Consider the following 27,385-nt stretch of genomic DNA (forward strand, 5'->3'; position numbering starts at 1 on the left):
CATGTTGATAATGGAACCCACAATTTTTCTTAAAATGGAGATTCTTTCCAATTTCCCTCATTACAGTCACCATAGTCACTGTCCAAAGTGAGGAATAATTTTCAAAATCAAAGAGCTTTGCTGTTCCAGATCATCAGGTTTTTTATTTCACCTTTCATTTCCTCCCTTATCCAATGCTACGCCGAGCAGACCCCTGGACTGTAGTCCTGCAGCTCCTTCCCTTTCCCTAATGCACCCACTCACGCTGGCCGGGATCTTGGCTTTGTTACACCACCCTACCTCTACCCACACACAATGTTTCATGTGACTGCGTTTACAGGAAAAGCAGAGAGGAAGAGGAGAACAAGAGGAACTGGTGGAGGAAATGCCTTATGGCTGCTGAGACCTGTGTCAAAGGAAGTCCTTGGGCAATTCATGCAGGTCGGCGTGTATATTGAATTCCTAGGGCCGCCATAACCAGTGCCTCAAACTAGGTGACTGAAAACAACCGAAATATAGGATCTGACAGTTCTGGAGGCTGGAAGTCCAAATTTAAGGTGGTGGCAGGTCCATGTTCTGTCTTTTTTTTTTTTTTTTTTTTTTTTTTGAGACGGAGTCTCGCTCTGCCGCCCAGGCTGGAGTGCAGTGGCCGGATCTCAGCTCACTGCAAGCTCCGCCTCCCGGGTTTACGCCATTCTCCTGCCTCAGCCTCCCGAGTAGCTGGGACTACAGGCGCCCGCCACCTCGCCCGGCTAGTTTTTTGTATTTTTAGTAGAGACAGGGTTTCACCGTGTTAGCCAGGCTGGTCTCAATCTCCTGACCTCGTGATCTGCCCGTCTCGGCCTCCCAAAGTGCTGGGATTACAGGCTTGAGCCACCGCGCCCGGCCCATGTTCTGTCTTAAACTGTAGGGGAGGGTCCTTCCTTGCCAGCAATTCCTGGCATTGTTGGCTTGTGGGTGCATCACCCCAGGCACATGCCCATCTTTTCCCTATGGGTCTTCACATCATCTTCCCTTTGTGCATGGCCATCTATGTCCAAAGGTCCTCTTTTGATAAGGGCACTAGTCATATCTGATTAAGGTCTACCCATATAAATACATTTTAATTTAATTACCTCTGTAAAGAACCAATGTCCAAACAAGGTCACATTCTGAGGTCCTGGGGGGTTAGTACTCCAACATATCTTTTTGGGGAACAGAATTCAACCTAAAATAGCATGGCAGGGTGACTTCTTCTCCAATGTGGGAGGGGACCAGCCCTCAATGGAACACTTTCACCCCCATACCCAGCAGGCCACATGAGGCCTATGCACAGAGGCCCTAAAGACAGTCCTAGTGAACTGGTGGGACTATTGTGCTTCACTCGACCTCCCATCTCAGAACCACCCTGGGGAGATACAGCCGGCAGTCACAGAGGTTGCTGGCTACTGGTTTGTGACTCTTGGCTCCAAGAAAGAATATGACAAGAGGAGGAATCCACTTTATCAGGAGAACAGGCATTCCTGGCCACAAAACATGTGGAAGTGGGTACAAAGTATGTAAAGAAATGTGCTTTATGACCAAAAGCACATTTAAATATAATCATCAACCCAAGGCCGGCTGCAGTGGCTCACACCTGTAATTCCAGCACTTTGGGAGGCCAAGGCAGCCAGATCACTCGAGCCTAGGAGTTTGAGACCAGCCTGGCCAACATGTCGAAATCCCGTCTCTACCAAAAATACAAAAAGTACCCAGGTGTGGTGGCGCATGCCTGTAGTCCCAGGTACCCGGTGGGGGAGGGTTAGGTGGGAGGATCACTTGAAGCCGGGAGGTGGAGGTTGCAGTAAGCTGAGATTACACCACTGCACTCCAGTCTGGGTTACAGAGCAAGACCCTATCTCAAAAAAAAAAAAAAAAAAACAACCCAAACTTCTCAACATTTCCCAAAACTGCTTGGCACCACCATCCTCCTGCTCTGCCTTTATGAATGCTGCTCTTTCCTGCCATCTTCTCCTGATGAAATGTCATGTACCCTCCCATGCCCATCCAACGATCTCCTTCCTTCATGCCTCTGTGGGCTTGCTTTCCTGCTTCTGAGGTCTCTGATGCTGTGCAAAGTCTGTCCTTAGAGGCAGCAGCCACTGGCTGGCTGGGATTATAGGCATCCATGACACATGACAGGCCTTTCTGGCTTCAAGGAACTCTAGGGCAGACATGAGCCCAGTTAACATTTTTATTGCTCATCGTGCTCACCCAGTGCACGTACAGCAGAAATATTTGTTAAATGAATGAAACAGGAAATGCAGAAGGCTTGTATTCTACTCCCATTTTAGACCGCTTTAAAAAAAAATCTCATAGTTACATAGGACAACAAAATTATAGCTTATTTAAATTCTTCAAAAAAATAGAATTTTGCATCTCATCAGTGCTTGGTGAGGAATCTACAGATGGAAGCTTTGAGGGGAAGGAGTTTGCAAAAAAAAAAAAAAAAACTATAAATCTCTTTGGGGTATACTTTTTCTGCAACCATTTTGAAATGAAAAAAAAAAAAAAAATCCCAAAAAGGCACCATGGGCGGCTCTAGCCCCATGTAGTGGCATAACACAGCTGTCAAGAAAAGCTGAGATACCAAATCTAAGCTACATGATTTCTAGGGGGCCATGGGAGAGGAACACACAGTCTTCAGGGGTCGAGACAAGAAGAGACTTTCAAGGTATCAATGAGCATTTCATTATTTGCCTGTTGGTTTGACTGTCCCTGGCACTTTTTAAATGTAGACTATGAATTCAGGATGTGAAACAGATTTGGAATTATGCATTCAGGAAATGAAATGGATTTGAGACCGTAGAGCCCATAAAATGCAATTTACCATTGTCTCCCTTTGTATTTATTAGATTTTTAAAAACTTATTTCCTTGTAAACTTCCTTAATGAAACAAAGTGAACTGCACTGGAACAAAAGATTTTACAAGAATGGGTGCTCTCAAAGTGGCCATGATCTACAAGGAAAGTAAGTCATGTTCCCCTTTATAAAAATCTGCTCACAGTCCTCGGCATCTTTCACAGTTTGGAAAGAGCTTCTGCAGCCCTGCAGTCCAGGCCACATGTTGTTTCCTGGCTGCCCTTTCTAAACCTCAGATTCACCATCTTTCAAGTGGAAATCAGAACAAATGCCCTGTCTACCCCTCCAGACCAGAGATCATTACTATCCCGCCATTCGGATGTCTAGGCAGAAGGCACACAGAGCCCTCAGGGAGGGTGGTGGCAGAGAAGAGTGTCAGAGGGTGCAGGGGAAGGTCGGAGGAGGGAGAGGCATCCAGGGACGGCTGGTCTCCCATCTTTGTGTCAAACGGTTCCCAGGGAGGGTCCAGCACTTCACAGTCAACTGCATGTTAGTGACATCCCAAGGGCTCTGACCTCAGCATTTCAGAATGTAGGGACCTTAAAGGGACCTCAGAGGTGATCAAGTCCAACCTGCTCATTTTAGAGTTGAAGCAATGAAGGCTTCAGCTGAGGAAGCAAAATGGCTAAGGTTGCTCAAAAGTCAGAGCCAAGCCAGGCCCTGCAGGAGGGAAGGACCACTCTTCTTTACAAACAAGGGCACCCCAAGCCACATAAAGCCCGATTCTTTGCTTCTAGCTCTTGTCAGGCATTAAAGGTTTGATATCCAGGTGTGGCCTTGAGCTGAGCTGACAATTAGAGCTGAGGCCAAGCTTGAATAAGAGGTGCCATGGGAGCAGCAGAGAGACGCAGTGACCCTGGGCAAGAACCAGTCCTCCAACGCTCCACAGCCAAGGGTGGGGACTGCATCACCTGTGTGTGCTGGCCTACTTCCTAGACAGGACGGCGGACCTGGGTGCACGTACATGAAGCAGGCACTTCCCAGGAAAGGCTTCTGCACCCCAAAATGCCTGAGACCCCCAGGACAGCATCGCTGCTTTGGAAGTTCCAGGGCTGTGCCAACACAGCACCCATCCTGATGGTGTCCATCCCACTACCATGGATGTAGCTCATGCTTTTCTGGGTCACCTCTCACAGCTGTGGGCCTGTGGGTTGGGAGGGCTCCCTTATTGTTGAATCGTTTCCCAGGAAATTCATCTGACTGGCATGCTCTGGCTTCAGGGGCTTTGCAATCTCTGCTGCCAGGAGAGGCCATCACTGAAGCTCCTAGAGGAAGGCTCTCTCTGTGTGTCTGGCCTCTGCAGAGCCCTCACCAACAGGGCTGACTTCTTTCCCCTCTCTGCCTGGAGCCCAGGCCTGTGCCAGCCCTCAGACTGTCCCACTCGCCCTTGCAGTGGCTGGTGTTTATCTGCCTGCAGACAGGCCTTCACCACAAGGTCATGGGTCCCCACCTTGCCTTCAGACTCCCCCTGCATTCTCTACACTATAGGACTGTGACCCAGCCCTGCCCCAAGGCTGTGTTCCGACCTGCTTGCCACCTTCACCTTCACTGACACCTTCACCTTCACCATCAACATCACCATCACCTTCACCTTTACTGTCACCTTCACCATCACCTTCACCATCACCTTCAACTTCACCTTCACCTTTACCTTCGCTGTCACCTTCAACTTTGCCTTCACTGTCACCTTCATCATCACCTTCAACTTCACCTTCACCATCACTGTCACCACCATCACCTTCACCATCACCTTCACCTTTACTGTCACTGTCACCTTCACCTTTGCCTCACCATCACCTTCACCTTCACTGTCACCTTTGCCTCACCATCACCTTCACCTTCACTGTCACCTTCACCTTCACTATCACCATCACCTTCACTGACACCTTCACCATCACCATCACCTTCACCTTTACTGTCACCTTCACCATCACCTTCACCTTCACCATCACCTTCACCTTCACCTTTACTGTCACCTTCACCTTCACCATCACCTTCACCGTCACCTTCACCATCACCATCACCTTCACCTTCACCATCACCTTCATCTTCACCATCACCATCACCGTCACCTTCACCGTCACTGTCACCATCACCTTCACCTTCACCATCATCTTCACCATCACCTTCACCTTTGCCATCACCTTCACCATCACCTTCACAATCACCTTCACTGTCACCATGACCGTCGCCTTCACCATCACCTTCATCTTCACCATCACCTTCACCTTCACTGTCACTTCACCTTCACTTTGCCTTTGGCAGGACCCTTCATTCCTAACAAGTGTCCACTCCCCCAAAGGGGCTGCTGACCTGCCCTCCCGGTGCGGAGGAGAAAGACAGAGGAAAGGCAGAGGCTTTGCCAGGGCTGGATGGCTTCTCTAATAGGGCACAGAGGAGAGTGCAGAGGGAACAGGGGTTCCATGAATATGCCAAAACCCAGCTCTAATTGAGGCTTCAACCTTCACCAAGCACAGAACATGAACCGCAGGTTTCCTGAAAGGAGGAGCAAACAAGTCACACAAGCAACAAGAAAACAAACACTTCTATCAGAATGGTTTCAGTGTTCCAGAAAATAACATTCAGAGGGGAGAGAGGGGGGAGACAAAAGAGAGAAAGACAGAGTAGGGAGGGGGCAGAGAAAGGGGGAGACAGTGCGCCTGTGAGGTGAGTCAAAGGATGAAGAAGAGCAAGTCATCACCACGGAAATCCCACCGCTGCTGTCGCCCCAGATGTCATCAGAGAATGGGGTGGGCAGGGACGAGAGCTCCTGGGGCTAAGAGTGGGGTCAAAAGCCACTCACCACCTCAGCACCTTGGGCATGTTTCCCAAGCCCCCTCTCTAAGCCCCCTTCATTCATTCACTCAAAGCATCTGTTGCAGCCTTATTGCATGTGAAGCACAAGGGACATGATGGCTGGCAATGATGGTGCGGCAGCAGCAGCAGCAGCGGCGGGCCCCTCACTCGCGGAGCCCCCATTGGAGAGACTTGGTCACCTGCTCACACTACCTGTCCTATCCATACCCAGACACTGAGATAAGTGCCCTGAGGGAAAGGCAGGCTTCTTTCAGAATATGTGACCAGACCCCTGACTCAGGGCACAGGGGCTGGTGCATTCTCTAAGAAGTCATGTTTTCACAGGGCAAGGTGCCTGATCCAACCATCCGTGATCCTGAAGTAACCACCCTTTCATCCTTGACTTCTCTCTTCCTGTGCCCACATCCAATCCATCAGCTCTTCCCCAGACCACATCTCCTGTCCTGCCACTTCTGTACCTACAATGACACAGCCTGGTCCCAACACCACCATCTTTGGCTGGACCATTGCAGTAGCACCTCAGTCTCCTTGCTTCTGCCTTTCAAGTGCCAGGGCAAACTTTTCAAACCTAAAAGGTGACTCCCCTGCCTAAAGCCCTCCGGTGGCTTCCCATCCCATCCTGACCTCCAAGACCCTCCCCTGCTATAATATCTTATCTCCTTGTATCCTCCCCTCCCTGCCTTCCCTTCCCACAACCTTCCTTGCTGCTCCAAGAACAAGCCAGGCCTGTGCTTCCAGGGTGTGCCTTGCCTGGAATGTCTTATGCGAAACACCCCTCCTCCCATCTGGTCCCCATTCACGCCTGTCTCCTCTAAAATCACCCTGCTCCTGGCCACTCCCAAGCACCTCACCTGCTGGTCTTCCCTTTCCAACTCTCAGCACCTACTTGTCCCATGGTAAAGTGATTTATTCATGCCCTAGACTGTAAACTGCATGAGGCCAGGGGCTTTGCTTAGTTCACTGCAATAGTCCCAGTAGGTAGAACACAGCTTTCCACACAAGACACTCAGCAAATGGACTGAATGGACAAGAAACAGTGCTTCCTCTTCTTTGTCTAATGCCTGACCCAAAAAAGAGGAGGAGTCTGCCCCCAAGGCAGAATCATTCCCCAGTTCCGGAACTGGCTGTGCTGCTGATCAGGGAGCCTCGTCCTTCCCGCTTTTCCGCTTTCCTGCTTTTCCGCTTTCCTGCTTTCCCAGTGATGGCTGAAGGGGAATGGCAGAGAGCAGGCTGGGCAGGCAGTGAAATGCCCCGAGGTCTTTGGAGTAAAGAAGGGCAAGGTGGCTGGAACTTAGCGAGTTGAGGTGGTGCAGGACAAGGCTGGGGAGGAGGTCACTGGGGTTCTTGGCAGGAAGGTGACTCCAGAGTGCACAGGGAGACTACAGTGGCTGGGGGTGGATGTTGAGGGTCCAGGCTCAAGTAGCAGAGGAGCCAAGGGAGAGGCCTGGGTTTCCTCCCTGGTGAGAGGGGACAGTGACAGTACCTGCCTGGAGGGCTGCTGGATGGAGCACCTGAGGTGCCGCAGCCAACACCAGCGACTGGCGCTGTGATGAAGGGCAGACAATGTTCTGACGGGGAGCCCCCACTTCCCTGGCCGGCCTGTGGTAGGAACCAGGAAGTGGCACGGTTAATGAACAGGTGAGGTCTGTGCGCTTCTGAAAATGGCAAAACTGCACAAGAGGTAATTCGACAATCAAAATAATTAATCCTTAGGATTACGTTTGCATCGCTGGCCACTCACAGACTGTCATTAACATCACTCTCAGCCTTCTCAGGTCCATTCCAGTGCTTTCACCTGCCAGTTTATGGAGTCAGAGCTGTTAATCAGGTGACAGCCAGAGCCACTGTCAATAAGGCATCCTGTTAGTGAGACTCAAGCCAGAGCCAAATGACGGCCCCAGGCCTGGGGACTTCCAGCCAAAGCAGCTGATTTGAGCCTTTGCTTCTGAGTTTAACAAATTAAATTTTAATGTCGAAATTCACATTCAGCCCATTCACAGAAGCTGATAAAGAAAGAAGAGGAAACCAATATAATCTCACTATAAAAGTATTCATCAAGTCCTACAGTTTCTCCATGTACAAAGTCTCAAATTCATCTCCTTGCTTTTCATGTCCAGGAACACTAACCTAGCCCAATCAATCATTCCGTAAATATTTATGGCATGCCCACTGTATGCAAAGCAGTGTGCTATGAGGACCACAGAATCAACGTAGTTCCTGCCTTTGGCTCTAAACGAACACAGGAAAAGCTCAGAACGTGGCCTCATCCATCCTCAGCAAAAGACAAAGCCTCACGGAAGGAAAGGGAAAGGGAAAGGATAGGTGTTGAGAACGTCTGTGTACCCAGACCAGCCGAACATACCTCCCCCCTTCGAATAAGAATGTCCACCCTGCAGGGCAGCCGCATACCCTAAATGCGACCCACAGAATGAGGACAAACGGGGCCAAGAAGGGTGCTGTCTGATGCAGTCAGAAGTGTTGGTATTGAGGATGAGGTGCAGTGCGGGAAATGGCACCTTGCCCATGCCAGCTAGTGACAGGCATCTCGGGCCCTCAGGGCACACTTGGGCCACCCTGCCCTCCTCCCCCTTCCCTCCCTAATACCTCTCCTCTGCTCCCCCACACCCTGCTTTGTTTCTCTTATATGTAAAATAAGGATACTTATCTTGCAACATTATTTTAATAGTTAAATAAGGTAACTATTGCAAAGCTCCCTCCAAAGTGCCTGGTATTGACAGGCATTCGACAACTGGCAGAATAATGGCTGCACCATTAGTCTTATCATTACCGCCCTGAGAGCTGCTGGCCCTCCCTCCGTGGCTTCATTCATTCCCTTTCCTGCCCTCCCCGCTTCTTCACCCACTGGCCTTATGTTCCTTGTCTTCTCTACAAGGCAATAATGACACTTCCTTCAAAGTTCAAGTCAAGACTCAACTTCTCCAAGAGACCTTCCTTGACTTCATCCTTGTGCCAGAAATTCTCCTGTGTATTCGTGCTTTCAGCATCTCATACACAATTCACGTTACATTATGCTTAATTATAGGTTGCCTTAAGAATTTTCTAGATAATTACAAGTGATAATTAGTTGATGGTTTCATGTAGATATACCTTGCCTGCCTAATTAGAGTAAAAGCTTTTCAAGGCCAAGGATCACATCTGCGCTTCTTCATTGCCTGCTGACCCGGTGCCTTGAGGAGCGTGTGCATCCGTATGTGGAATACATGCTGGCTTAATTACTTTTCAAATATTAAGCAGATAAAATTACCCAAGTGATTATCCTAGTTCAGATTCAAGCATCTAAAACAGAATTGGAAAACTGTGGATGAACAACGCTTATATCTGTTTAGAGACACCAACAATAATTTGTGAGACCCTTATAATTTTTCATGCATTCCTTTCCTCTGCCCATAAAAGACCTGTCCTCCCCACCCCCCACCAACTTCCCCGTTCCAGTAAATGGCATGAGTGACCACTGTGTTTCTCTATCTAGAAACTGAGCGGGGGGTCACCCTTGATCTCTCCCTTTCTCCCACTCCACCATCCCATCCCACCAACATCAGAAGATTCTACCTCCCAGGTCTGTCCACATCCCTCATTTCCCCATGACTGTCCTCTCTCCCTAGTTATGGCAGCAGTCCCTAACTGGTCCCTTCTGCCACTCTTCCCAGCTAATCCTTTCCTCTCTCAGCAGCCAGAGCGAGCTTCTAACGCCACACACCCAATCCTCCTCCCCACTCCCATAGCAGTGAGCCATGATCACGCCACTGCACTCCAGCCTGGATGACAGAGTGAGACCCTGTCTCAAACAAACACAAACCCTGCAGTAGCTTCCTGGCATCCTGGGAGGAAAACCCAGGTTCCTCCCCTCCCCACCGCTGTAAGAGGCCAGGCATTTTGGTTCTTATCTAAGATACCTGCAGACCTGCCACACAGTGTGCCTGGCGGAGAGCGGCTCGGTCACATCTTGGGTTCTAATCATACCTAATTCAGCCCCTCCCTACGAATAACCACCACCCTCCACTTCAGAAGCCAGACGGCACCAACACCAAGTGCCTCAACAAAGAGCATTCTAAAATTTAGAACTTCTAAGACATGAGAACAACATTTTTTAACCATTCAATAAAAACAACTGAAAGAATAAAAAGGTGTTTAAAAAAACTTGGCCATTTTTCTTGCAAATTTCAAAACCAGCACTTCTTGTCAGGATTTTCCCTGGTGCAGCATAAATGCTACTACAACTTTTACGAAGGAAGCGGTTGCGCATGAGTTTGTTCTATGTATCGGGTTCTCATTACAATTTAAGCCTCCAGTAATGTTTTCATTTTCTAAAAATTTCAACTCTAAATATTCCTACGTGAGAAAAGTGGGAATAAAACTGAAATGAGCAAGCTGAGATTCCCTGTGAGTTTTCAGGAATAGTTGTTAATCGGATGAGGCAGGTTGCTTACACCCTCGATTTGCAAACATCTTTACTCCAGACACAGATCTGCCGATGGCAGCCCATTTACGGGTACAAAACGCCATAAAGCCGCTACAGTAAACAAACAGCATAGCATCAGGTTATCTTGTAAATCCATTAAAAACAGAGTAACAACTCTTCCTCGTGTTCATGAAACACACATACTCAATTAATTTATGGAAATTAAATGGGCGGCATGATTGCTGCAGACACACCAGCCACACTAAGGTGCGTCCACACCGCGGCTCAGAATGCAAACTCCTGGGGAGGGGCGGGGGTGCCCTGCGTCTGGCAGATAAGCCCATTCGTGCAAATGTCTATGCTCTTCTTAGAGACACATCTGTGAGGTCCAATCAGCCCTGTGGACAGCAGTGCTCTAATCTGCCTAAAGACAGACAAATACTAAACTGGCAGTGAGTACTGATAGGACATTTTATGACCCAGCGACCCCTGAGGGAAAGAGCGCTAAGGAAAATGTAATTCTCTTCTGCAAAGCCAGGTACACTTTGCAATGAAAGAAGCCTTGTGGCTATTTGAGATTTACAAATTAAGCTCTAAAATACCCCTAAAAAGGGTATGCTATTCAGACATCTTGAGTTTCAGATTAAATTTTCTGACTGTCCTTACAGGATGATGTCCTTACAGGATGATTGCCTGTTAAACAAACACATCCTCTACTAGAAGCAACACAAATTAAGGGTTTGGACCACAGGGCGAGTGACTTTCAGATGCAAGGACTCCCAAAGCAAATGCCCTGAAATCCTCGATTGAGTTCAAGTCGGGGAGAAACCTGGCTCCGTGGGCTCCCTGCCAGGAGATTCCCAGACCTGAAGTCTGATCACAGTGGAGTAGAGAAGATCAGTCAACATTTTCTCCAAACCAAACTTCCTTTCATACCCGCCTCCCACTACAATTAAGAAGCAAGTTGGTGCCAAACGCCAGGCAAGGTCTGGCTGGAGAGAAGTAGGTGCTGCCTCTGGGAAGGGAGGCCTCCCAGGATGTGGGTGGGGTTGCGTGGTGGGGATGGGATGCCTTCTCTCTGGGAGGGATGGTGTGGATTCTCAGGTCCTACCTGGGCTGCAGGTGAGTAGAAACCACTCCTGAGAAAGAGTCCATAGCCACCAGGCAGCAGAGGGCATGATCTCCAGCACATGGCTCCCAGTCCAGGGTATCTTGGAGCTGGGAAGGGGTGGAGGCTTCCTGCGAGAGCCTCTGAGACCTGGAAGGGGCTGGAGAAAGAGCAGCTCCGGGGCACCTGCCTGGGTGGGAGAGGGCACAGCAGATAAACAACACCTTGGCTGCCGGTCATGAGGCTGCCGGTCTGGGTCCTGACATCTCCCTTTAGCTCTTGCCTCTGCCTAATAATAATAATAATAATAATAACAATGACAACCATGAGATTTAGAAAAGCTCTGATACCAACCATGCACCAACCCTTGTGCTGCTGGAAGGGAATATGCATAGCGGTTAAGTGTTCAGACCTGGGGCTTCATCCCAGTTCCACCATGCACCGAGTGTATGGCCTTAGGCCAGTCAGCATCTGTACATGAAGGATATTAATCATTTCTACTTAAGAGGGTTGTTATGAGGATTAAATGGCATAATGCTCACCAAGAGCATGTAGTGAAGGTTCAGTAACTACTACAAGTTTATATCACTTTTTTTCTTTATTTTGGATTTTCTTTAGTCCTTACAGGTTTGCAAAGAAATAGTGGAGAGAAGGCCAGGTCAGTGAGACTCCAAATGCCACCCAGGCCCTCTCCAGGACCGCGCTGGAACTGAGTCACCCAGCAGAATGGACAAGCTGACCTGCACCTGGTCTCATTTTCCCTTCAACCTCTCTACCCAACTGCATCTCCCTCCTGCCTGAAATCCTTCTGGGATTGGCCCCATGTCCTCCAGGATGATACCCACACTCCCGGCAAGGTGGCCAGGGCTGGGGTCCAAGGGGTTCTTCTACATCCCCTAGCCTTAGGGACGGGGGTGGAGAGAGAGAGAGGAAGAGCTTGAGGTTTGGTGTGTTTGCTCTTTTAGTTATTACTTGTGTGTCCAGGAGTGGCTGAATCTTTCTATGTTTCAGCATCTTCCCTTGCAAAAATGCTGCTAACAACTACCAATGCTGTAGCTGGGCTCAGGCCTGCAGGCAATACCAGCCACTGCCCTAAGCGCCTCCCCAGCCCACCTCCTGCATCCTCTTGAGTCTCCTCACCTCGTATGAGGCCCAGTTCTCAGCTCGCCACACTTCCTTCTGTTTTCTTCCCTTTACATATCCTGTTCCCTGGGCCTCGCCCATCCTTGCCACGCCTGCCCTGCCTTCCTTCTCTGCCTGGTTAAATCATATTTCTCTTTGACACTTCCCTTCCAGCACAACCTCCTCTGGGAAGGGCTTCCCTTGGGCTCTCTGTGAGTCCCTGCTGCAGGGGCAGGCTTCTTCTGCCCCCCTGTCCAGAGGTCTGTTCTGTTTCTATCTCCCCCGTATCAGCATCTCCTATCTCTGGACCCCAAGCCCTAGCACTTGGTAGGTGCTCAACATGTGCTCATGGAAGTAAGAATAGAAATATCTATATAAACGATTCAAGATCTAACTTGGACAATTAAAAACATACACACAGAAGTGAGAATCCGAATTTTAGAATTTCATAGCTAGAAAGAATATTCCTATTTGTCTTATCCATTGCTTCGTTTTATGAGAAGATGTGTCAACTGGAAATTTGCCGACTGCCCAAGATCATACAGGTAGGAGATGCTGTGCTTGGCAAGTTTAATGGAACTGAAATACTGAAGCCATGGCTGAGTGTCTACCACATGGCCAAGTTCAGAGGTATCGGTGTAGTGATGTGATTGGATATACCAGCAGGCCGACTCTCTTACATATGGGAGAGGCTTGTTTCTCTTAGCAGTCACCAAGAACACCCTAGAGACACCCTACAGAGGCCCAGGGCCACTCACTGAACTAACAGCATGGAATGATAAACACCACGAAATAGAATTAACACAGTCACCTCATTGCCTAAGTGTGAAATGGAAAAAAAACAAGGAGGATACCAGCTTTAGAAACATTCTTTCTTTTGGGCGGGGACCGAGTCTCACTCTGTCACCCAGGATGGAGTACAGTGACCCGCTCTCGGCTCACTGCAACCTCCACCTCCTGGGTTCAAGCAATCCTCCAGCTTCAGCCTCCCAAGTAGCTGGGATTACAGGTGCGTGCTACTACACCCAGCTAATTTTTTTGTATTTTTAGTGGAGATGGGATTTCACCATGTTGGCCAGGCTGGTGTCGAACTCCTGACCTCAAGTGATCCACCCGCCTTGGCCTCCCAAAGTGCTGGGATTACAGACATAAGCCACTGCACCTGGCCTTAGAAACATTCTTTATAGATTTTTTTTCCCCTTAAAAAAAAAAAAAAAAAAATCAGAAATAGGGGAGATACAAGGGTAGGTTTTAAATTATGTAATTTTTAAAAAGATTTAGCCTTTTAAGAGTCAGTCCCTGGGGCTCTGCCTGTCTCTGCCAGAAATGCAAAATCAATGTGGAAAAAGTGGGACAGGGAGAAAAGCCATAAAGCCAGAAGAAAAATGAAAACAAAAATCTAACCACATAAACATATGGGAAAATCTAAAGAAATCACATTTGGGCTGCGACTCAGAAAGGAAATTTTTGCATACAAGGAAAGATACGAGCAGGATGAGAGAAATCACATTCCAAACCTTCTTGCTCCTATACTTCCTCGTGGAGACCTTTCCACCAACAAAACGCCTCCCTGGGGTGGATCCCGGGTGTGTGCAGAGGAGGAAGCCTCCCGGGTGCACGAAGCTCAGTCCCTGCTGCAGTACAGGGCACCATGGGCACCCCTAGGCCCAAACCTCCCAATGCTGTTGTACAAGTTCATGAGTGATCAGGCTCAGGGCCTCGGGTTCATGTCTCAGTCCAAGAGTCTGTAATTCCAACATCTACTATTTTATTTTATTATTTTATTTTATTTTATTTATTTTATTTTATTTTATTTTCTTATTTTTTTATTAGTTTTTTGAGACAGAGTCTTGCTCTGTTGCCCAGGCTGGAGTGCAATGGCGTGATCTCGTTTCATGTCAACCTCCACCTCCCGGGTTCAAGTGCTTCTCTTGCCTCAGCCTCCCGAGTGGCTGGGACTACAGGCGTGCGCCATCACATCCGGCTAATTTGTGTATTTTTAGTAGAGATGTGGTTTCACCATGTTGGCCAGGCTGGTCGCTATTATTTTTAAGTAAACCAAATCTTCCCACTTCTATCAGCTTCACTATCCGGAATTGTAATTCAGTAGGCAGTTTTCAAAGGGAGGGCTTCTGGCCGTGGTTTTGTTCAATTGTGTTTGCACCCCAGATCCCTTGGGTGCCTTCCTATTTTTATTTTTTTTTTGAGAAAAACTTACCGTTTATTACCTTACTGTAAATCACAAAAATCGCCCATGGTAATTGCAGTGTAAATGCTGAAAAAGTTTTCAATTGCCTGAAAGGATTATTTCTTTGTAAAATATTAGAGGAAAAACTGTTTTTTTCCCCTAGAAAATTTTCTAATAAAAATGAAGAATTTTTTTTTCTTTTAACTTTTATTTAAGGTTCAGAGGTATGTATGCAGATCTATTATATAACTATATTTATTTTTATATATACATATATGTAACCTCATGTCGTAAGAGTTTGGTATACAGATTATTTCGTCACCCAAGTACTAAGCCTAGTACCCAGTAGGCATTTTTTTCTGATCCTCTCCCTCCTCCCACCCCTCCAACCCTCAAGAAGACCCCAGTGTCTGTTGTTGCCCTCTTTGTGTCTATGTGTTCTCATTGTTCAGCTCCCACTTATAAGTAAAAACATGAGGAATTTGGTTTTCTGTTCCTGTGTTAGTTTGCTTAGGATAATGGCCTCCAGCTCCACCCATGTTGATGAAAAGGACATATCATTCTTTTTTGTGGCTGCATAGTATTCCATGGTGTTCATGTACCACAGTTTATTTATCCAGTCTACCCCGATGGGCATGTAGGTTGACTCCATGTCTATTTTTAACTACACAGAAAGATTTGAGATTACAAATAGAAATAAAGAGAGCACTAAGTCATGCATCTTAAAGATCCCCAAAACAGAGACGTCTGGCTTCCTCATGCAGCAAGCATGTGCACAACTACGCACATGCACACGTACAACGTGGAAGGTCCATGGATGCAAAGCGGCTTTACCCACCATCAAACCTTCTGAGCTGCTTCTATGTAATTTTGGCAGCAACAATAAAAATTGCCCTTCTAGCAGAGGGACTCTAGGAATTAGCTGGTAATAATCATGAAACGATTTAAAGAGCTGTACCATGTCTCAGCAAGGCCCGTCACCATTTTTCTTGTGAACCTACCTTCACTTTGCCATTTTACCACTGTGATTGTACGTAAAAGAAAGCCCATCACCAGTTCAGGGGGAAAAACATATTTCATCCAGTTTTAAAGGTATTTGAGCCTCACGGACAAATAGAGCACTGCCCGAGGCTCCAAGTCAGACTCTGTGCATCAAAGCTGCCATTTTGTAAGGCAGAACAATCTTTTGCAAAAAACAAGACCAGCATGAAATGCATACTGAGTGTCAGCAGGGAGAAAACCCAGTATTTCTAAAGAGTGAGTTGATTAAAGAAGGGCTGAGATAGCAGGGTTTACTTTGCTTCTGTGCAGCAACACACTGTATTTGATATACCCTGCAAGAGAATCACATCAAAATGCTGCCCAGAGAGAGAAATATGCTTAAAAATGTAATCAGCATGCTTATAGCCACCACGTCCAGGTCTTTCGCTGGCATGCGATCACATCTTGCCTGATTGACTCTGAAATTATTTTGAGGGCCAGGCCTGGTGGCTCACGCCTGTAATCCCAGCACTTCGGGAGGCCAAAGTGGGCAGGTCATAAGGTCAGGAGTTCAAGACCAGGCTGGCCAACATGGTGAAACCCCCATCTCTACCAAAAATACAAAAATTAGCAAGGCTTGGTGGAGTGTGCCTATAATCCCAGCTACTCGGGAGGCTGACGCAGGAGAATCGCTTGAACTCAGGAGGGAGAGGTTGCAGTGAGCTGAGTTGGTGCCATTGCACTCCAGCCTGGGTGACAGAGCAAGACTCCATCTCAAAAACAAATCATTTTGACATTCTAAAATGATTAAGTGTCATCCAATTCAGACTTGAGAAGAAAGCAAAATGTTCACACTGAAAGCAACAATTCAGGCCAATTAAGCTGGGGCCTGGACAGGCTGTGAAGAGAGTGTTATCAGCTTGAAAGTAAGACAGATTATTTAAGGGAGCAATAGCAAATGAAATATAGATGTTGGAGCCAGGTGTGGTGGCTCTTGCCTGTAATCCCAGCACTTTGGGAGGCCAAAGTGGGCGGATCACCTGAGGTTAGGAGTTCGAGACCACCCTGGCCACCATGGTGAAACCCTGGTCTCTACAAAAAAAAAAAATTAGCCAAGGATGATGGCACATGCCTGTAATCCCAGCTACTTGGAAGGCTGAGGCAGGAGAACCACTTGAACCTGGGACGCAGAGGTTTCAGCGAGCCGAGATCCAATCTAGAGCACGCCACTGCACTCCAGCCTGGGCAACAGAGCAAGACTCCATCTCAAAAGCAACAACAACAACAACAACAAAAACAAATATAGACGTTAGGTGTCCTCACTTTACTCCAGGCATTCAAACCAAACATCTCCAACTGGCTACTATCAGAGGCCAAGTTTATATTTTGAAACAATTTCCCAGAAAACTGCAACTCTCAGAATGTGAAGAAAATCATGCACTTTTTTGCAAGCTTTCTTTCCGTGAAGTAGTATCAGTGGGAATGTTTCATGGAAAGAACTGATCAAATTATGAAAAAAAAGCTTGCCTTGCTTAAACAACTCATTGCGATGCACTCTCTGAGCTCAAGTCTTCTCTGCCCCACCCTCTGAACTTGGCCCCACTCTTGAGCCAGGAAAGCTCTCTTCAGGACCCAGCCATGCACCTCTAGTTGCTTATAATCTAATAAGAGAAATAAGATAGATGGATAATAGGTAGGTAGGTAGGCAGGCAGGTAGACAGATAGATAGAAAGAAACAATTCTAAGCATTGGTGCTATTGAGCTTTAGGAATGGTGCAAAAAATAGGAACTAAAGTAATATAAGCATGAGTCCCCATCACTCATTCCCAACTGGGGTAAGCACTGAGGACTTCCTGGAAGAGGTGACACTTGTGTTAGGTATAATTACTACAGGTAAGTTTCTACAGGTGGAGGTGGTAGGGTTTTGACAGGAAGGGGAAAAGGCAAGTAATGGAGGAAGTGATTCTAGGTGCAGGAACGATTTGAACTAAGGTGGGAAGGGTCCAGGGCTGCACAGAGCGGTCATGAGAACAGCTTGTCTGAATCAGGGGGTCGGTGGGAGTGCAGGAGAACAGGCCAGGAAGGCGGGTGAGGCCTCCTCTTGACCAGCGCCTCACTGTACAACTAGTCGCATCACATGCGGAAATGATTCACTCATAACAGCTCAACCTCTCTCTAATTAACTGTCCATTTTCTGTGTTGACTTTCAAAAAAGGAAAAATAAGATAAAAACACCACCTTAGCAGACATAAGTTGCTCATCTACAGAAAGTTTGGCCTCAATCTCCAGAGATCATTTAGATAACATGCAATAAAAATATCAATGATCTCTCCATGTTTTACATGGAAAAAATAAGTGGGAATGAGGACACATCACACATGTAAGCACATATACAATTTCAGAGCTAGAGATAATGTGATACATGATGTGGGTTAGCTCCAGGCTAAAATAGAAAATAATGGCTTCGGTTGAACAGCACAGTTTCAGGGTTTTTCAACAATCTGTTTCAACTTACTTAAGACAACTTGGTGATTCTTCAGCTCTTGTAACAAAACAACTGATATCCGTGAACAATGCAAAACACATTGTTTAAAAACTATCAAAATTTTATTTTCAAGATTGGAGAATAAGGAAAATATAATATTTATACCCCTTTTGTTGAAATATGAAAATCTATTTTATCTCATAAAAGCTGAGAATGCCTGTTCAAACATTCTCTGAGTACCTAACTCGGAATCAAGAGCATCAAGAAGTACTAGTTATACTCTTAGAAGAACCAAGGTCCGGCCGGGCGCAGTGGCTCACGCCTGTAATCCCAGCACTTTGGGAGGCCGAGATGGGCCGATCATGAGGTCAGAAGATCAAGACCATCTTGGCTAACACGGTGAAACCCCATGTCTACTAAAAATACAAAAAAATTAGCCGGGCGTGGTGCCGGGCGCCTGTAATCACAGCTACTCAGGAGGCTGAGGCAGGAGAATGGCATGAACCGGGGAGGTGGAGCTTGCAGTGAGTGAGATCACACCACTGCACTCCAGCCTGGGCGACAGAGTGAGACTCCGCCTCAAAAAAAAAAAAAAAGAAAAAAAGAAGAAGAACCAAGGTCCATCACGGCACTACAATTGTACCCTCAGATTGGGCTTTTCTTAAAACCATGATCATCTGACCCAATCCAGAGAATGCCACGGGTAGCAGAGTGGGAGCTGTCTACCGGGTGCAGGTCATAAGCGAGTTCACCAGCTGGAAGGAATTTAACTCCATCAAAAGCCTGGCCCAGCCGGGCACAGTGACTCACGCCTGTAATCCTAGCACTCTGGGAGGCCGAGGCGGGTGGATGACTTGAGGTCAGGAATTCAAGACCAGCCTGGCTAACATGGTGAAACCCTATCTCTACTAAATATACAAAAATTAGCTGGGCGTGGTGGCGAATGCCTGTGGTCCCAGCTACTCAGGAGGCTGAGGCAGGAGAACTGCTTGAACTCAGGAGGCAGAAGTTGCAGTGAGCCAAGATCACACCACAGCACTCCAGCCTGGGTGACAGAGCAAGCCTCTGAAGAAAAAAAAAAAAAACAAAAAAAACCTTGACCCAAAGTCTATGTGTTATCCAGCATTGCCAAGGACAGATGAATGGAAGAAATGTCAGTGATGAAATGCTCCCCTTCCCCAGGGACCTCTCCCAGTGTCCTCCCTTGTTCACCACTGAGCCCAACATGTCCGCCACCTGTCAAACAGTTCACTTGCTCTTAACAGCAACCTGTGCCATAGGCGGGCCACTGTTGTCCAGTTGGCCCTCCCAATGTGCCTGCAAACCAAGCTCCCCTACCTCCTCGAGGATCCTGGCAGCTTCCCCTTTTTCCTCTTCGTGTGAGCGCAGTCTCACCCAGCAAGGGCTGTCTACTTTCACTCATGGAGGTGGGAAGGCTTGTCTGATCAGATTCACATTGAAACCACAGAAATGGCTCAATCATCAAACTACCACTGGCCTTCTAGCTCTCTCTGGGCCAGGAGGGGACTGGGGAAGTGTCCACTTGGGCAGACCCAGTGCACAGCTTTGTTTTTGCACAACTCTACTTCATACATATCTGGGATCAAGTGAATTCTTTCCCTTGGCATATCTGTCCTGATAACAACTTGATCAGGCTTAAAGGTAAACACCTCCATGCCACGTCTGTTTACACCTTTGAGAAGTAGAGCCAACCTCCTGTGAGCTCAGAAGCTTTTGGCAAAAGTGATGGCTAATGAGGTATTTAAACTGAGGGCTGTTCCTGTGAAAAAGCCTGGGCACTTCAGAAAGGGCAGGGGCACATGGCAAATGCCAACAGGAGGGCATTTCCAGGGCCTGAGAGTGGTATCGGGGGCTGCCTGAGAAGAAGGACCTTCCACTCCCCCTGCTGGAAACCAACTGTGAGAAATTAATATCCCAAAGGTGGTGATATCCAACTGAAAATATGAACGCAGTAAAAAAACTTAAGACACATAAAATAAAAGCAAACTGTTACACGGTACTTAGGATGTGCCAATCACAGTTCTAAGACATTTATATATCTGTGTTCATTTAATCCTCAAAACACTCCTATGAGGTAAGTACTATATCCCCATTTCCCATAACTGGGGGCACAGAGTGGCTATGTAACTTGCCCAAGGTCACACAGCTGGTTAGTGGCTGAGGCGGGACCTGAATCCAGGAAGGTGGACTCCCGAGTCCATGCTCTTAATCACAATGCCATGCCGGCTTTCTGACAGGCGGGTGATAGTGCGGATTACAGGGAAGAGAGATCTCCAGCCCAACACAGTTGACTGACATTATGTCTCCCCACAGACCTTTCCCTGGTGTCACCGGGTTAGCATGGGAACCAACCCAGGTCATGGATCTGGTGCACCTGCCAGAGGCTTCATGTAATTCATAGTTTAACATACACACTCTCTTCACTGTTTCACTTCACGTGCTCAAACATCTTAAATGAAATGGTATGGAAATAATCTTCCATTTAATTTTTTTCTATGACATTTATTAAATTATTAAATATAATGGACACCAGCTGGACATTTACTAAGTCCCAGGTACTATTCTAAGTGTTAGGGATATAAAGATGAACTTTCTAGAGACTGATATTTGGAGCCAGTAACACAGGAACAACAGGAAAATAGCAGAGTTTAGACAACAATATGAACTAATAGTTTCCTTCATTCCTTCTTGGAACCTCTCTAGAAATTGTAAAGGTGCCGTGTTTTGACCCTCTTGTGTGCAGACAGGGCTAGTAAAAGCTAATCCAGTCATTCACTCCATGGAAAGTCACTTTCAGCAAAATGATTAGAAGTAAAGAAAACAGAATGTGAAAACGGAAGTCTTAAATCTGAACCTGGAATTGCCTTTTTAAAAAATAATTTATAAAATTACCACTGTGGTTAACTTTGGGAAAAGGTAAGAGTGTAAGATTGTGAGATTGTTCTAAGAGAAACACAACAGTGTTAGTAAAATTCTAGTTCTGAGACTTGGAGGATTTATGACTGCTCATTTTAGTACTATGCTTCATAACTTACAAAGATTGTATCAAGTAATACATAATAAAAACTCTATCATTGTCCAATTTTTAAAAATCATGATTGCTTCAAAGTAGAGGGTACTGAAGACTTAATGTATTAAAAATTCCTGAACACATGTTTAATGCAAAGTTTGCCAATGATGTGGTCTTAAATTAGAAACTTCTTATTAATCCAGGATGTGGCGCTGAACCTAATTACCTAGTAGCTCTGTTTTAAAGACAAACTAATTTAAATAGATATATCAACTGAATAGCAAAGGGTATTTAATTAGTCTACAAGAATAAAAACTCTCAGCACCAAAACATAACAGAAAATTGTTAGCTATTTTACTTACCTATGTCAAAAGAAAGTTAACATCATTCATACAACAGTATGGCAAAACTCAAATATACTAGTGGAAAAGTGGGAAAAACCTTTCTTACATTCCTGTTCCAGTAACATAAATAACTGGCAAAGATCATAGAGGCAAAAGACTGTTACAACTTTCTAAACATAAATAAATATTGCAGCTGTATGGTTCAGAGGTATGCTATGGTTCCATATACCACAGGTCTGGAACATCTTTGTAATCCATCTTTGCCAATGTCTGCTTAATAAGGACTGTTTAGTCAAAAGAGTTTTTTTTTTAATAACAGTGAGTTTAAAAGAAAAAAAATAAATGTATCAAAAAATAAAATAAATTTTGCCAATGTAGGCCAAGAAAAACAAAACAGATGGTTTTAGGACATTTCTACGTTTATGGAATATATTCGAAAATCAAAAGTGTTAGTTTTTTGGTGAAGTCTTGAGAGTTATCTATATTTAAGATCATGCTGTCTGCACAAACAACAACTTATTTTCCTATTTGTGTTTTGTTTTGCTTTTTGTTTGAGACAGAGTCTCACTCTGTCACCCAGCCTGGAGCGCAGTGGCATAGTCTCGGCTCACTGCAAGCTCTACCACCTGGGTTCAAGCAATTATCCTGCCTTAGCCTCCCAAGTAACTGGGATTACAGGTGCATGCCACCACACCTGGCTAATTTTTGTATTTTTAGTAGAGATGGGGTTTCACCATGTTGGTCAGACTGGCCTTGAACTCCTGACCTCAGTGATCCGCCCCCACTTAGCCTACCAAAGTGCTGGGATTAAGGCGTGAGTCACCATGCCCAGCCTTATTTTCCTATTTGGATGCCTGTTATTTCTCTCTCTCACCTAGTTACTTTGGCTAGGACTCCCAGTACTATGTTGAATAGAAGTGGCTGAGAGTGGGTATCTTTGTCTTGTTCCTGATGTTAGAGGAAAAGCTTTCAACCTTTCTCCATTGAGTATGAGGTTAGTGTGGGTTTGTTATATATGACCTTTACTGTGTTGAGGTACATTCCTTCTACACCTAATTTGTTGAGAGTTCTTATCATGAAAGGATGTTGAGGTTTGTCAAATACCTCTCTGCATCTATTGCGATGATGGTTTTTGTCTTTATTCTGTTAATGTGGTGTATTATATTTACTGACTTACATATGTTGAACCATCCTTGGATCCCAGGGATAAATCCCACTTGATCATGTGAATGATCCTTTTGATGTGTTGTTCAATTCAGTTTGCTAATATTTTGTTGAGAATGTTTGCGTCTATGTTCATCAAGAATATTGGCCTGTAATTTTCTTTTCTTGTAGGGGCTTTTTCTGGCTTTGCTATCAGGACATGCTGGCCTCATAAAATGAGTTTAGAAGTACTCCTTTCTCTTCAGTTGTTCGGAAGAGTTTTAGAAGGATTAGTATTGGGTTGTCTTTAAATGTTAGGTAGAATTCAGCAGTGAAGCTATCAAGTTCTGGGCTTTTCTTTGATGGGAGACTTTTTATTACTGATTCAATCTTTTTACTCATTATTGGTTTGTTCAGGTTTTCTAAGTCTTCATGATTGTCTTGACAGGTTGTATGTGTCTAGGAATTGACCCATTTCTTCTAGGTTATCCAATTGCTCGCGGTAGTCCCTTATGATCCTTTGTATTTCCAATGGTATCAGATTCTCTTTTAATTCTGATTTGAGTCTTTTCACATTTTTAGTCTATCTAAAGGTTTGTTAATTTTATCTTTTCAAAAAACCAACTCAGTTTCATTTATCTTTTCTATTGTTTACTAGTCTTTATTTCATATTGCTGTGATCTCTATTATTCCTTTCCTTTTATTAACTTTGGGCTTAGTTTGTTCTTTTTTTTTCTAGTTCCTTGAGGTGTAATGTTAGGTTGTTTATTTGGGATCTTTCCTCTTTTATGATGCAGGTATTTGTTGCTACAAAATTCCCTCTTAGGACTTGCTTCACTGCATCCCATAAGTTTTGATATGGTGTGCTTCCATTTTCATTTGTTTCAAAATATTTTTAAAATTTCCCTTTTAACTTCTTTTTGACCCACTCATCAAAGAAGAAATTGGTTGTCTAAGGGAATGTTGTTTAATTTTTACATCTTTGTGAATTTTTCTGCAATTCCTCCACCAAAAATCTGTTAAAACCAATAAACAAATTCAGTAATGTTGCGGCATACAAAATCAACAGTGTTATTTCTATATACTAACCATCAGTGTTGTTTCTGTACACTAGCAGTGAATCACCTGAAAAATAAATCAAGAAACTATCTCATTCACAAGAGTTACCAAAAGATACTGAAATACTTAGGAATAAATTTAACCAAGGAGGTGAAAGGTCTGTATGCTGAAAACTATAAAACACTGATAAAAGACATTGAAGACATGAATAAATGTAAGAATATTCCATGTTCATGGATTGAAAGAATTAATATTGTTAAAATGTCCATACTACCTAATATGATCTACAGATTCAATGCAATCCCTATCAAAATTATAACGACATTTTTCACAGAAAAAAAAAAAAATCCTAAGATCCATATGGAACCACAAAAGATCCCAAATAGCTAAAGTAATATTGAGCAAAAAAAGATGGAGGCATCACATTACCTGCTTTCAAAATCTACTAGAAAACAATAGTAATCAAAACAGTATGGTACTGGCATAAAAACAGACATATTGGCCAATGGAACAGAGAGCACAGAAATAAACACACACATTTTCAATTAATTTTCAACAAGTATCCTAAAACACACAAAGGAAAAAGGATAGTCTCTTCAATAAATTATGCTAGGAAAACTGGATATCTACATACATGTGAATGAAATTAGACTCTCATCTACGCCATATGCAAAAATCAACTTAGAATGGATTAAAAGTTAAATGTAAGATCTGAAGAAGAAAACAAGGGTAAAAGCTCCATGACAATGATCTGGAAAATAATTTTTTGGATATGACCCCAAAAGCACCAGAGACAAAAACAAAATAGACAGATGGGGTTACATCAAACTGAAAAGCTCTGCACAGCAAAAGAAACAATCAATAGAGTGAAGAGACAACCTACAGAATGAGAGAATATATTTGCAAGCCACAAACCTAATAAGGGGTTAATATTCAAAATACATAAGGAACTCAAACAATTCAATACTGAGAAAACAAATAACCCAATTAAAAGCTGGGAATAGACATTTCTCAAATGAAGACATATGAACGGCCAGCAGGTATATGAAGGAATGTTGCATATCTCTAATCATGAAGGAAACGTGAATTAAAACCAAAATAAGACATCACTCACACCTGTTAGAATGACTATTATCAATAAGACAAAAGATAAGTGTTGGCAAGGATGTGAAGAAATGGGAATCCTTGCACGCTGTTGGTAAGAATGTAAATTAGTACAACTATTGTACAAAACAGTATGAAGATTCCTCAAAAAACTAAAAATGGAACCACCATATGATCCAGCAATGCATCTTCTGGGTATATACTCAAAGGAAAGGAACTCAGTATGTCAAAGAGACATGTGCACTCCCATGTTCATTGCAGTATTATCACAATAGCCAAGATATAAAACAACCCAAGTGTCTATTAACAAACGAATGAATACGGAAAATGTGGGGCCGAGCACGGTGGACCACACCTGTAATCACAGGACTCTGGGAGGCTGAGGCAGGTGGATCACTTGAGGTCAGGTGTTTGAGACCAGTTGACCAACATGGTTAAACCCCGTCTCTACTAAAATTACACAAAAATTAGCCGGGCCTGGTGGTGGGTGCCTGTAGTCCCAGCTACTCAGGAGGCTGAAGCAGGAGAATCGCTTGAACCCAGGAGGCGGAGGCTGCAGTGAGTCTAGATGGCGTGCCATTGCACTCCAGCCTGGGCGATAGAGCGAGACTCCATCTCAAAAAAAAAAAAAAAAAAAAAAAAAAAAAAAAAAAAGAAAGAAAGAAAAGAAAAGAAAAGAAAAGAAAAGAAAGAGAGAAAGAAAGAAAAGAAAATGTGGTATAGGTTGAATTTCCGTTATCCGAAATGCCTGGGACCATTAGCACTTCAAACTTTTTTTTTTTTTTTTTTTTTAAAGATTTGGGGATATTTGCATATAGATAATGAGGCATCTTGGAGATGGAACCCAAGTCTCAACATGAAATTCATGTATGTTTCATATACACCTTACACATGTAGCCTGAAGGTAATTTTACACAATATTTTAAACAATTTTGTGCATGAAAGTTTTGACTGTGTTTTGACCGTGACCTGTCACATGAGGTTACGCGTGAAATTTTCCATTTTTGGTGTCATGCTGGCACTCAAAATGTTTTGGATCTGGGAGCATTTTGGATTTTGGGTTTTTGGATTAGGAATGTCCAACCAGTAAGTATCATGTAAGTATTCCAAAATCTGAAAAAACTCCCAAATCGAAAATACTTCTAGCCCCGAGCATTTTGGATAAGAGACAGTCAATCTCTTATCTCTTTGGATAATACATATTCAGCCTTAAAAAAAGTAGAAAATCCTGTTATTTGCAACAACACAGGTGAATCTGGAGGACATTATGTTAAGTGAAATAAATCAGGCACAGAAAGACAAATACTGCATAATCTCACTTATATGTGGGATCTTAAAAAGTGAAACTCATTGAAGAAGAGAGGAGAATGGTGGTTACCAAGGATTATCAGGGAGGGAGTCTGGGGAAATGTTGGTCAAAGGACACAAAATTCCAGTCAGACATGAGGAAGAGATTCAACAGATCTATTGTGCATCATGACAACTGGAGTTAATAACAATATACTGTATTCTTAAAAACTGCTAAAAGAATAGACTGTGCTCTCACTCCCACAAAATGATAAGTATGTGAGCTAATACATGCATTAGTCTAATTTCATCATTCCACAGTGCATACATACATCAGATGTCATGTTGTATACCATATATATACACAATTTTGTTCATTAAAAAAGTGACTACTACTCTTAAAACGAATCACAAATTTTTGAAAGCACCAGTTATCTTGTAATCTTTGCTTTTCAAAGCAAAATATTAATTTTATTCAGGAAGCAACAGAATATGGCATAGTCCATCACAGCACTGGTACACAGCACCTCCCATCAAACACTATCAGGGATACAGTTGGCACTTGTTTTGTCTGAACCTGGTTCAATAAATGCTGGAAAATTTCCTAAGTTCCTAAGAGGAAAGCTGCCCTTTTTATCCACACGTAACGACCACAGAAGTGCCTCTCCCATTAGGCCCTTCATTTTTCTGTAGTAAGTTTGTGGAGTCACCACTTCTATCTAGAGCATGTGGTGCTCTTGTAGTATCATCTTGTAGCAAAGGGCCAAGAATAAGGAAAGGAGAAAATCATTTCTAGGTTGATTTTCAGGAGAGTCACATAGTAAGTGTGGATTCTGGCTTAACAGGAGTGTATAATTGTGTTTTCTCAGCCCACTCCCAGAAGCTAGCCTCCACTCCACTCCACTCCACTCCACTCCACACATTATTTGCTAGGTCAAGCAGCATAGTCTGAAGTTGCAAACGAATCCCAGCACTTGGTCCTCGGAGACACGTGCACCTGCTGGATAAACATTTATTTCCCTGTAGAGGGACCATTCCAGTCCTCCACATGTAGATAAATGTCTATCCAGTGAGCGCACGGCTCTAAATGTCCAGGTAGAAGTGGGTTGGTTTCAAAGTCCCAGGTCTCCTCCTGGGCTGATGGGAAACCCGTTTCTGTCCTGTAGCTGGATCCCGCAGCCACCGTCAGGCCGTAATAGCCACCACGACTGAGAGGGGCCCACGGAGACTGCTCAGGCTGCAGGACATCCTGACGGGAAACAGGCCTGAGCACCCCGATCCTTCCTCAGCTCACCCCAGAGTCTCCCTTGGTTGGTGGCAGAGCAAGCAGGAAGGGGAGAGGGGGGTGCCAGGACTGCACTTCCTAGGCGCAGGTGGACACCCGCCCTGCCTTTATGCGGGTGCACACTACTGGCCAGGTGCACGCTAATCAGAAAG

General features: G+C 44.8%; 1 protein-coding gene across 4 annotated transcripts in view; it reads right to left on the bottom strand.

Annotated features, from left to right (window-relative positions):
* Positions 1-27,385, bottom strand: part of ZDHHC14 (zDHHC palmitoyltransferase 14) — a 302,219-nt gene that overhangs the window by 178,840 nt on the left and 95,994 nt on the right. The window lies entirely within an intron of this gene.

This window comes from Chlorocebus sabaeus, chromosome 13, assembly GCF_047675955.1.
Source record: "Chlorocebus sabaeus isolate Y175 chromosome 13, mChlSab1.0.hap1, whole genome shotgun sequence".
Taxonomy (NCBI): domain Eukaryota; kingdom Metazoa; phylum Chordata; class Mammalia; order Primates; family Cercopithecidae; genus Chlorocebus; species Chlorocebus sabaeus.